The sequence below is a fragment of the Dermacentor andersoni genome, chromosome 8 (genome assembly GCF_023375885.2).
Source record: "Dermacentor andersoni chromosome 8, qqDerAnde1_hic_scaffold, whole genome shotgun sequence".
In the NCBI taxonomy this organism is placed as follows: domain Eukaryota; kingdom Metazoa; phylum Arthropoda; class Arachnida; order Ixodida; family Ixodidae; genus Dermacentor; species Dermacentor andersoni.
The window spans coordinates 74,874,340-74,887,535 of NC_092821.1; the positions used below are offsets into that span (position 1 = coordinate 74,874,340).

General features: G+C 44.6%; 1 non-coding gene across 1 annotated transcript; it reads right to left on the reverse strand.

Annotated features, from left to right (window-relative positions):
- Nucleotides 1–767: 767 nt before the first annotated feature.
- Nucleotides 768–840, reverse strand: TRNAT-CGU (transfer RNA threonine (anticodon CGU)). The gene has a single exon. It is a non-coding gene; the product is annotated as a tRNA-Thr (tRNA).
- Between the last annotated feature and the right edge of the window lie 12,356 nt (nucleotides 841–13,196).

Sequence of the window (13,196 nt, forward strand, 5' to 3'; positions counted from 1 at the left end):
CTTGCCGCAGTTCTTTCTCCTCTCTGATAGCGGTACGTCATTCACGCAGGACTCCTTGAAAGGCTGCGTAGATTTGCAGAAGACACAGCTTTCAGAGGCTCTTGGAGAGTGACTGTGAAGCACCGATGATGTTAATGTTACGTTGCGAAAGCGACCATTTTCGTTGTCTCTAGGGTGAGCCGCATAGTCATGTCCATTGTATTCCGCACAGTCACTCTTTTCGAGGCTCTTGAGCTCAATGGAGAAAAATGTTAAGCAGGCGCTCTAGTTCTGCGCTGTGCCGAATGTTGACTTCGATGGAACTTACAGCATGTGTAGCGTAAGGTCTGTGATACAGCGCGACGATGTCGTGCGGCAGTGCCCTGAGCAGCAAGTCGGAGAACATTGGAGAGAACGACGGCTGGCTAGCGCCAAGTGCCTCGATTCCTCGTGTGGTAATGAGCACTCAGTCATAGAACTTCCGAAGCTTAGGTCGCTTAGTTTGAAGAACGCACTGGAATAAGCCTTCGAAGCCTTGAGAAGTGCTCCTGTCGCAAGCGCTTCTTGTCGCCGAAACGTCCCTTCAACATGTCCAGTGCGCCCAAGTGACAGGGTTCGGTGGTAACGAGAAGAAGGGCGTTAACCGAGGGGCCCGATCTTTATTAATCATATCATGAGAAGCCAACAAACAAAGACACCAAGGAAAACATAGGGGAAATTATTTGTACTTAGTAACTGAATTAAAGAAATGACAAATTAATGGCAATGAAAGTGGACGAAAAAATAACTGCCGCAGGTGGGGAACGATCCCACGTCTTCGCATTACGCGTGCGATGCTCTAACCAATTGAGATACCGCGGCGCGGTTTCGCCATCCACTTTCTTGGGTATTTATGTGTTACGACTACAAGTAACCTTGGGAGTGTGAGCCAGCGCCACCACTCGCAAACCTTGGCGGCTGATGTTCACATCTACCGTTCCACCTGCGCCGTTATAACACACATTCCATCTGCGCCGTTATAAGATCGCACCCCTTCGTCATAAGTGGAGTTACTATACAAAGCCAAGCAGATTTCGCCACCGCAGTTGTGACAAACCACTTGTGACGAAGAGGCGCGATTTGATTTATCTTATCTGAAGCTGCGGTGTAGAATTACTATTACTTCAGTAGCTATGCCGCGGCTGCATTTGAAATAAAATGTTACAGAGCTCTTACAAGCAATTTTGATGCGTTAATGGCTCTCAGAACGTTGATTTGATAACGGAAATTATGTCCGTTTCTTATTCTCCGAGGAAGAGTAAGAAGTGTTCCCGTTATACGGCCATCACAAGGCAAGGATGCACCGCAACGCAGCGATCGACTACAAAAAGACACTGATGTCAGATTGAACGCGTGCAGGTGCTTGGTGATTGATATATTGCAGTGCAGTAATTAATTTATGGCTGCTGTCACACACTGACTGTATTTCCCGCGCTTGTTGCAAGCCATTAACGACGTATGAGATATCTACCTTTCGCAGAGTTACGTGCTCCGAGTGTTGCACGAAACAACGCTTATTTCTGTGTTTCGTATACTCAATGGATTGTGAATAAATGTATAAATACACTCATATCAAATGACAGCACAACCGCACATTCTTGTAATTACACAAATCATGTAAATAAATGTTTAAAAACACAACTTGTGCTACACTTCTGGCATTTGCCCCGATGAGACTGCCTAATAAATTTCTATACAGCACATATAGCTTTTGAAAGATGTGAAAATGAAGCATTTAGAGTACTTCTTACACCATTTAAGCTTTCTAAGCGTATTGAACATAGTTACGATAATAAAAATTGAAGTTAAAAATGATTGCTTGTCGAGGAAATATTTAGCCTACCGAAAGGTGGCATTACGGTAAACAGCACGGCCTAAATAAAGATTAAATTGTATTATGCATGTGGGCACTTCGCTACACAGCACGAGTAAGTGCGTCTGGAAACCGCAACAGGTAGTGAAATCTAGATCTGGCTCCAATTGAATATATCTGGGATATTGAAGGGACTCGATTCTTCGAGTGCATTTTGTGTAATCACAAGTTTTTTTATTGCAGGAAGCGCTATACAGGTGGCAGTGCGACCGTGCAATGACACTCTTTCCACAGCCAACAGCAACCGAGCTTTTAAATGTGGCGCAGGACAGCGTTATGCAAGTTAGACTTGTTGGCCAAAAATTGATGGACATCTCATAGCTACATTTATCTTCACTGCAGCGTACACCTCGTTCTTGAAAGTGCACATCATGTTACAGCAGCCACTCCATAAAACACTGTCCTCACGTATTATAGCCTAGACTTGCCCGCAATACGACCCTATAGATGCAAAAGTAGATCATAGGTTATAACTATGATTAGTGATTCCCCGGCGATGCGTTTATAAGCAAATACACTTTCCAACCATGTGGCGGGAACTATGCTGTCTTCATTACGGGTCAATGTGGAGGTCAAGCCAGCAGATTGGACACAAGTCAGCTCGCGTATCGTTATCGTTAGGAGGCTGCGCATGCCTGTCGACGCATGTGCCTCAACACACCATACATTGAGACAAGTGCAATGCAAACTGTAGGTTGCTTGCGGGCAGAAAGCTCGCTGTGCGTGTGCTCGGCAAGAGCGGGCACTGTTCACGAAGGACACTGCCAACTCAAGCGGCTCCCGTCTTTGGTTCTTCCGCTCATTTGTTTTTGCAGCTGCCGCGGTAATATTGGAAACAACCGCTTAGGAACGTTCTCCGCGGTACCAATAATTTCAAGACTTCAGAGAGCATGAATGCATTAAACGTTTGGAATTACAAGTATGATCAAATGACATTTGTTAACGTCGAGCGATCGTATTCAGCTTAGAAGCTTCGGCTTTTTCTGAGCAAGAAGAGACGCAATCTTGAACACGAGGACGTCAAGCTGATTCTGTGTGTCAGCGTTATTTTACAACTTTTGGACAGATTCGCATGTGGAAACCATTCAGTATTTTCATACTTACCTCCTTCAGCTTTGTTTCCTTCAGATAGGTTAGGCATGAACTTGAATTTTCTTCACTGAGCATTTAGCTGTTTTAGAAGCGCGTTGTTTCTGTGCATGTTTCCTCCACTTGATACACTATTGTAGCAGCAAAAGTGCGTGTTCATTGCCTGATTATTGCATCATGACATTCGTATACGCAACAGCAGGCTCACTGCAACATGCAGGTAGACCGCAGTGCAGCCTGTTAGCTGCCGAGTGTACGTAGCGACACCTTACAATGTGATTCTACTTTGTGAGTAGCTTATAATTGATATTTTGGCACCTGTCATGCCTCAGTTGCACCTTTAGTGCGTTTTTTTCTAAATGCCTAAAAATGAAGATTGTAGTTCTGGTATCAATTTCGTTAAATTGTGTAGTTTTGCTAAATGATTTGTCGGCCACGTAATGCCCGAGAAGTAGGGTAATCCAGCTCAAAATTTGAAGTAGCGGCATTTGCAGTAGGGGATATTAAAAGTAAATATTGCTTGGATTTTGAAACAGCTTGTGTGTGCTAATTTGGTTCAACTTCTCCATGTGGCCACCTCCTGTATTTCCTATTTCTGTAGCGTCTCAGTGACGGTTTGTCCGGCTCTGCAACACACATGAAATGCTGCGATTCTCCCCTACACCTACAAAGCATACGTGTTAATTTGGTGTAAACTATACCCGTTTTAGTATATTTCCATTTCAAGCTCAATTGAAGCTCCTCTCATTTGTCTTACGACAAAAGTAGCAGTTACTCACATGGGCACTGATGCTTGATGTAGGGGCTGCATTCGCTTCACTTACTTGCCGTACGTGGTATAGGTACTTAACATCTTTGCATTGTGGATATAGTCAAATGAACTCCTAGAAAGTCGGAGAAACAACTGTTAGTTCGTTGGAGCGTGTTTGAGTATAATATAATAATCTAATCATGCCTCGTGACACCTTACTGGATAACTGTTGTTCTTCATTTGTAAAGTTACTGAAGGGTCTTCGGGTAAGGGCACCTTAACAAAAAATCAATTTTCAGTGAAATTGGCTTTACACCAAGTGTCGTACAGATGAAACTGCTTGACTCACAGCAAGGTGCTTTTGTCGGCTGCGCTAAATACTTCACAAGTTGAAGATGAAATGCTACTGCAAGTCTTCCGAATTTTGGGAACACAATGTGAGCTCTTGGAAATATCCAAAAGGCTTATTTGGAATTATTGGTTTTATGCGTGTAATGCATCATACTGCTCTCGCGCAAATGTAAAAAAAAAAAGCGAGCTGACATTTTCCTTTCCTAATAATGCACCGCTTCAGTAGTTGATTCTGGATACAACACAGGTTACAACAAAGTAATGATATTTCATCTACTACTGCTTATGGGAAGCAGGAAGGAAGAAATTCACGTGTGTCGTCATGTCACATACGGTAAGGGCTTTTCCAGTTTTGCTTTATTACGCAGTGCAGCGATATTTTCCCTCTGAGTGAAAAACTTCGTACAATTCACTACACTCCCACAAAATTTTACTGTTAGAATCTCGAGAAAAAAGGCGCATACTACAATGATTTTCTTTCAAGTGTGGCTGTGATACGTTTAAGTAAAAAAATTGGGACATTGATTCATCAGTAATGTTTACCTGAAAGACTTGGATGTTGAGACCTTTGGCAGATAACCAGGTATGAGCCTCATTATATTTAGGACAGTTTTCTTAAGAACATTAACTTGATACAGCTCACTAGATCAGAATATCTGGCTAACTTTTGTGTCGTCATCGTATGTTATATAAGTACACGCCTTCACACACATTTTTTCCTGGAAGTTACTTTAGGTTGTTATTGCCTAAAATATGTGAGATTTGCAGATCAGAGCTTTTTCGCTTGCACTGTTCACACGATAGAACAGAACACAGCACAGCTCTGAATCTGTTATTTATCTCTATGTATATAAAACCATGACTGACAGAGAGTTTTTAAAGAAAAAAAAACGCGTGTGAAGGCATTCGATTGCTTACCATAGAGTGCTTACTTGCAATGCCAACGTTTATCCAGTTTTAAATGAACCGCACTTTATTTTCAAGCTTATACTGTCCTTTTTATGTAGCTTTCACTCTGAACTTCTTTGTAGCAATTTCGTACTCAATAAAGTAACATTATCAACACATTCCTGGACACTGGTCGGAGTGAGATCTAATGTTGCCGTCTAGATGAATGAATGTTGCGTCTGGCCGGCGTATCTAGAAATGCTCAGTTTGTGTGAAAGTAATAATCTGAAAAGTTTTTCGGATCGCGCGAATGTGAATCACCTGCGAGCGCACTTTATACACAAAGGCCATGTCCAAGAAACAATCCATAATATTCGCGCCATATCTAACGCCGCGCGCTGAGAAACAATAACAAAAGAGCGTTTTTCATTTTTATTCTTGACTATGCTATTTAGTCAGCTGTTTTGATGCGCTCTGTTTAATCAGGAAAAGCGGTTCACAAGGTTCACGGATCAGGAAAAGCGGAAAAGCGGTTCACAAGCGTTGCAAATGCGCTCGAAAAGCGCCAACGGTCGATCGGTGATATGCTAGGGATGCCGCCTGCAAGAACGGAGTGCGGCTTCGCCGCACAAATATCGGATCTACGTGCCACTCTGCTGTCTTTGCTCATCGTCCTGCTATCTTTGGTAGCATATGCAGTCAATCTAAGCAGGATATTCTAGACGCGACTCCAGTATAAGAAGAGGTCCCGCGACGCCTTCACCGTCCAGCTCTATGGTCTGGGTCCGCTTGCGCTGCTGAAGCAGTGTGGTGTCGCCTCAACATGGCAAGGGCCACCGTACGCACTGTGCCAGATGCTGCTACTCCTCTGAGTGCGCTAATCACGCTGAAGGGGGATGCTTTCTTGCAGCGCTTGCCAACTCGCTTTGTATCGGTTAGAGGCGTTGAGAAGACTGTTCATATAGTGTCTAATGCTTGTCTTATTTAGTGAGCTTTGCGAGTTTGCCTCGCTGCGTTCCTCTGAGCACATTTTTGTAGCATCCTAAACGTTCTTGTAATATTTGTACGTGGACTGTTCAATGAACTCATTACGTATGGCTGGCATCTCACTATGGCTGACCCCCTGGAAACGTTGTTTCCGTATTCCCTTTAAAGAAGCTGCAGTTTATCACTACGGCATGCGCTCCAATACGTGATGTAGCCTGCTTGCAAAAAAAAAAAAAAAAATCAAAGAAGAAAGAAGACAAAAAAAATTGCACCATTGGCCGTGCCCTTGCGTTGAAACACCCGTTGAAACTACGCTATGTTGTACTGCTTTCGCATCCTCTCTCTTTATTATTATTATTATTATTATTATTATTATTATTATTATTATTATTATTATTATTATTATTGCTTGACATCAAGCTGTCATGCGCGACCATCGTGTTCGGGCGCGTTCGCACCGTCGAGGCCGTCGTGTCCTCTTGTATGGCGCATGCGCAGCCATCGCGTGGAGAACTAGGAGGAATCCAGAAACGCACACTGTGGTGGCTTCCGTTGGCTGCCGTTGACTTCCGCTGCTGGCATGAACGTCATGCGCACGCACATTGTTCCTGCTGACGTGCTGTATGCATATCACACTGCGGACACACTCGTCTGAGCGCATCGGATGGCAGACGTCAAGCTAATTCTAAACTATTCCTTTCATTGGGCGCTGAGAAAGGCTGCAGGTTTCCCGCAGTGTTGCCATTATAGCGACTTTATCGCTAGCTTTGGCGACCTTCTTGTCTACTTAGCGACGCATTTTTCTATTCAGCGACCGGTTACCTTTTTTAGCGACGTGACAGAACGATTGGCGACACTTTAGCTACTTGCAAGTTGAGAAAGTTAATTCAAAAGTGGCCTTCCGATCGCATTTTATTATACAGATGCTACGTGTACGGCCGAAATTGGCTTTTCGACACGTGGGCTTTATGACCATGATGAAGCAACAATTGCCTTCACATCAGTGACCTTCGCATTGTACTTCACAGCGGAATGGCTTTCACAACATTCACATTGTGCTCGCGAAATGCATCTTTTTTATTTTGTTTTTCTTGCAAAACTGATTTCAACTCGTCTTAACACCGCGGGTTCGGCGCTTTCGCTAAGTACGTTCGTTTGGCGAACATTTTCAAGCAGCAGCAAATAAGTTTAGCAAAACCTGTTGCAATAGATTTAACAGTGAAATTTAGAATACAGCGAAGGGCGTAATAAGACAGATCAACTGTAGGAAGCCATAGGTATTGGTACGGCTGGGGTCGTTCACAGGAGTCTGAATACACTGCTTCCGTTTTTCATGGCTATTGGAGAAACCAATACCGCACGGAGATTTCAAGCAGATCAAGGGGTAGAAGCGTAGTATTCGATCTGTTCATATGTCAGGTAACTGCATATCATATTTACCGCAAGTAATGACGGGGACAGCGGAAGAGAACACATACACGACACTGTCGTTTTTGTGTTCTCTTCCGCTGTCCCCGTCTTTATTTGCGGTCAATATGATATGCAGTAAACACCAACTAGGCCAAACTGAAGTTCTTTTGAATCACGTAACTGGTCATGGCTGTTTCAGGAACATGAAACCAAGTGTGTGTCGCATAATTTAGTTCTAACTTACAACCGTCGAGAACTAGAAAATTTGGAGGGATGAGGAGGGGGGGGGGGTAATAACCAAGTTGTTTTACATGTGACAAAAATATGAGTGTCGCGTCCTTTTGGATCCGGCTGCAGTTGTAACCTCGCAATCTGAAGGTTAACTCAGAATTTCAGCTGTCATCATGTGTTGTTTGGGTAAGTATATTGGTACAATAAAAGCCCCCATGCGCATGTTCTGGTAAATTCACTGTTTATTCCTCACCCGCACTGACCCTAGAAAAACATGAAACGCTGCAGTAGATGATCTACGCCACGTTAGCTAGAGTGTTCCAAAGCGCCTATGTTATTTTAGGTTTACTCAAAAGTTCTGGCGACAATTTTAGCGGCTTCGCAGCAAGATTTAGAGGAAATTAATCGCCTGTTCTGTCTCACTATAGGATGCGGTTGCTGCTTTTAGTACGGCTGCTGCTTTTAGCTTTCAGAAGACTGGGTTACGAGGCACCATAGACACTGAGATCAGGAGCTCGGTGGCATCATGGTACCGACAACCCGTGGTACCGAGTGGTGCACCAGTCGCAACGACTGCTGCCTATCTGCCGGCACCTTATTAGGCCTCTTGGAAGATGTTCTGAAAGGGTTCAAATAAGAGGTTTTATTTAAGTCTGCCTTTACTGTAGTGACAGAATGTTCAGAACTTATGCTAAATATGTATCTTCTGCAAGCGAACGGCGTCATCATTAACTTACGCAGGTCCAGTGTATCGTTCTCAACGAAACAGGCTGCAACTGTTGAGAAATCGGAAGAGCGACGTCTTACTGCATTGCGCATCGTCGGCGATAACGTAAGTGTTCCGCCACACTGCAGGTTAATTGCTCTTCTGAAGAATGCGACATTGTACGAACGCGAAAGGCAGCGGATGGCATAACAGGGTTTTTCTTGAACAAAAGCATTTGCGCGGCACAGGCTCTTGTTCACCTTCGCCATTGGCGCGCAGCAGCTGCCCAACTTATAAATTTCAGAAATTAATTCCAACGCATCCCACAATGAACAGCCTATTGTCTATTCTTTTACAAGTCCTGTGCACCGGCCGAGTTATGCAGCCTAACGACAGCGCCAGCTGCTGTGCCAGAGACCCACGACGTCCACGCAGCGATTACAGTCGAATCTAGAGTTCCGGTCATTCAAAACCAACGGGTATACGACTTCATAAGCGATTTTTCTGACTGCTCTCCGATTGCTCAAAGCTGCGGTGCACGTCTATTGCAAAGGATAGAATTATAACCGATGACGCCACGACACCGTTAGGCCAGCATACGTATGGAGTGCCACCAAAAGAAAGAAAGAGACATAGGAAATACTTGCAGATGATGTGATTTAAACTTTTAACATGCATGGATGTCTCGCGTAGTGCTCGTTCAAAAGAAACACAACATACTTCGGTTCTTTGTGGACTATGGGAAATTGAACAGGGTTACTAAACGGGGTGTATACCCCCTTCCGAGCATAAAGACACTTTTGATCGGCTACGATGTGCAAAGGCTTTCTCGTCCCTGGTTTTCAAAAGTGGATATTAGTGAATTGAAGTGGATGAGCGAGACCGTGTGAAGACAGCGTTCATAACTACGGTTGGCCTCAATGAACTGAGGGCATTTCTATTCGGCCTCCGTTCCGCGCCAATCACATTCGAGCCCTCACTGTACCCTCGAGATTAAAATGACAGTCGTACTTAATATATTTAGATGATGTGGTCGTATTCTCCGCGACATTTGACCAATACCTAAAGCTACTGCGATTAGCTTTAGAGGCTGTCTGACCAGCTGACCTGACAGCTAATCCGGAAAAGTCTCTGTACAGCTTCGAAGAACTTCACTTCCTCGGCTATGTCGTCATCAGCGATGAAGGTATTCGTCCAGATCCTGAAAGGACAGCAGGTGTGGCGGTGTTCTCGACACCAACGGACATAAAGTCAGTGCGACGTGTTTTGGGCTTATGTAACGTGCTATCGATGGTTCGTTTAAAACTTTTTGAAGATAGCCGAACCTCTGACAAAACTCAGAAGGTGTGCCGTTCATGTGGACAAGCGAACAACCGAACGCATTTGATGACTTAAAGGAACGCCTGCAAGTTTCCTCACTTATTGCCCATTTTGATAAGGCAGCCGAAATGCAAGTGTACACCGATGCCACTACACTAGTATCGGCCTCGGTGCCATTCTAGTCCAGCGGCAAGACGGGAAAAAGAAATGAACAGCTTACGCCAACAGTGTGCTCTAAAAGACAGAACCAAGCTACTCAGCAACAGAAAAAAAGTATCTGGCAATGATGTGGGCAATAAGTAAATTTCGATCCCACCTCTGCGGCAGACCATTCAAAGCAGTCAGCGACCATGGTTCGCCTTGCTGGCTGGTGAACATCATGGACCCTTCCGCACAAATGGCAAGATGGAGCCTCAGGCTGCAGGAAATATGACATTACAGCTGTATACAGATCAGGGAGAAGGCACAGCGTTGCCGACTGCTTGTGACGTAGGCGCAACTGTGTCAGAAGAATTCCCGTTCCTTGGGCTTGTTGATGCGTCCCAAATAGCGGAACACAAACCAGCCGCCCGTGTATTGCGTACTTTTTACCAGGTGGCTGTAATCGTTCTGTCTTTGAGGAGGTGTCCTCTTCAAGAGAAACTTCTGGCATAACAGGGCACAGTGGTTACTCGTCGTGCCTTCAACTATGCGACAAGAAATTTTGCAGGTATCTTACGATGAGGCAGTATCTGGGCACCTGGGTATGAGCCGTACATTTGTCAGAGTTCGTCCAAAGTATTACCGGCCTAAGTTAGTAGCTTCAGTGCAGCGCCATATGAACACTTGTGGTGAATACACAAGAGGCGGAAAAGTCCATTCGTACAACCGGCAGGCTTTCTCCAGTGAGTAGGTCAGCCCATTTCAACAAGTTATATAATTCCAATGAGATAATATAAATGCAGTATTATCTATGTGTGTCCTCTAGTTAAATTCTGCGTCACGATATGTCGCTACTAGCATGGTGCTATCGTACACCTCTCCGGTAACCCGGTATTCCTCGAACATGAACTTTGAGGGCAAGCTAAATCTACTGTAATTAGCAGCTATGGAAAGAGGTACGCTGAGTGGCCCTGGACGGACGGACTCTGTGCTCAGCAGACCATCCGCAGTACGAGCTGAATAAAGCTTGGCTCCCTCTTTCTCTCTGGCTGGCGCTGACGTTCCGACAAGGGGACATGGCTTCGTCAAATCCATTTGATAATCCCCTTATCCAAACATCGGCTACAGCCTCAGGCATCGGTTGTTCGACCACTGTTTGAACACTTAATATCTCCATCTTCCTGTGAACCTCGGTCTAGTCTGCTTCCTTGTTCTACATTATATTCACGGTTCACGCTTTGTGCATTCAATAACAAGGGATAAATCTGTGACACAATGAATGCTAAAAATGTGCAACGCATAACGAAACACGCACCAAGAACGTTTGGAGACATTTTTTATTGTTCACACCAACTCTGTCATATGCGGCACTTCGCTGTCAAAACCTTGCAAAACTTGGGTCTCCTTATCCAGAATTTCGTCCGCGGCTTGAGCCTGTGTTAGAATATAAAAAAGGTGTCAGCGTATCTTTCGATATTCTGCAGCGATAAAAATAATAAATGATTATAACAGGAGGCAATGAAAAATGTTATTGCTCGTCTGTTAAATTCTGATCATCTTGTACCGCAGCATATGACTTTTGACGAACGAGTTGTCAAAACATAATTACGAATAAGTATTTCTTTTTTTGCTTAGAAATCACATTCATTATTTCAGAAAAACTAAATGTAACAATACGGCTGGGCTTCGTTCAAGCCATCTACTCCAGCAAAGTAAAAAAAAAAAAGAGACAGAAAAGAAGAGGACAGAATTAAACGTATATTTGTGATCCTTAAGTTAATCATTAAGCGCGGAAATTAGCTCTTTCGTACATAGCCTATTGACACTCGTACCTGTTTGTCTTTCTCCGATGAGCGTTTTCACCGGCTAGAAAATGTTAAACCTTATCGCTCGGCGCAGGACGCGCCTGCATGTATCGGAATCTTTTCGCATGTTATCGATGGTTCTATGCGTTGTCTGTTGACACCGAACCTTGTGTAATCTGACTGTATGCGCGACGCGAATTGCGTAGTACTTCCCGGATGACACGCGGGCATCGTCTATTATACTGGTACATTCAACTAGTTATGTACAAAAGCCAACGCGCTTGAGCCGCTGATCAGATTTCGACGATTGCCGACTGTGTTTGCTGCTATCGTCGTGCTTTGAGCATCACTTGTTCCTGTCTGCACGGGTTCGCCCGTTAAAGTGTTAGTTTTGTGATTCACAGCTTTTGCTACTGTGTTCCTCGTCACTACAACGTGACACTATATGCAGTGTGATCACAATTAGGTTTTACAGTTTTCTTAAAATTAGGCGCTGTGAGGTACGTGAAGTTCGCAGATGCAAATAAGTTATGTGGCCAGGGGAACGCAAAGCGAGAAGATAGTTATCGTTGTCTGCCGGTCAATTAACTAAAATTCAATAATTAACCCTTTAGCGACTGCAGTTAGCGGGCATGTTTGTATTGAGCAGTTAGAGGAAGTCGTGATTCTACACGGTTCCACGTGGCAGAATTCTTCTAGCACGCCCGTGCTTCAAGACATCCGGCCGCAAATTTTAATTTCCGTTCTCATGATTAGGCACGCAGGACAGTGAGTATCGGCGCAACGCTCCTCCCTGATGTGATGCGGCTGTTGCGTGCAGCGTTCAATCTGAAAACGGGGTGGAGGCATAGGCGAACCTGACGTGTTCCCCTTTCACTCTGGGCTGGCAAAACAGAAAATCGGAGATCCCGGAACCGCTGTTGAAACACGCAACCATGCATCCTGTAATGGTGGCGGCAGCGGAGAAGCCGGAGGGCAAAGCGCATGTGCAGCAGCGACTTGACGAACCGGTATTGTCCTTGTCGGGGTGATGCAAATAAAGTGAGCGCCTATTTTTAAGTATTGTAATATTTATTGAAATCGTCAACAACAAAAACAGATTTAGCCGTGTTAACAAATATGTTGTTCTGCTATCTTAAAGTCGGCGTCTTCATGCACAAATATCACTTTTTATGGAAACACGACAACCCATCAAGATATCAGCGCTTTAAAAATGTTCTACATGCTTTCCTTCCGTAGCAACGGAAAACATAAACCGCTATCGCGTTGGCTCGATAACTCTGCGTGTTACTTCTGGGCCGATGCTCGCCGAGGTAGCGATTATCCTGTTCATGGAATTAACGTCAGTGGACTCTGTTGCATAAACTCGATCTTTAAAGGTCGATCTTTAAAGGTCGAGCGGACAAAGCTCAGAGGATCTCTGGGGCCAAAAACAACATTGCTCCGACGCACTCAAATGTGGTGGATAAATGTGGTAGTGCTCCGTCATCCTTGGAACCAGGAGCGTAGCCAGGGCCTCAAATCCTCCCCCCCCCCCCCTAGCTACGCTGTCAAAACCTTGCAAAAGTTGCGTCTATCTCCTCCCCTCTACTCCCCCAAAATTTTTTCATGCCATGCACCGCCGAG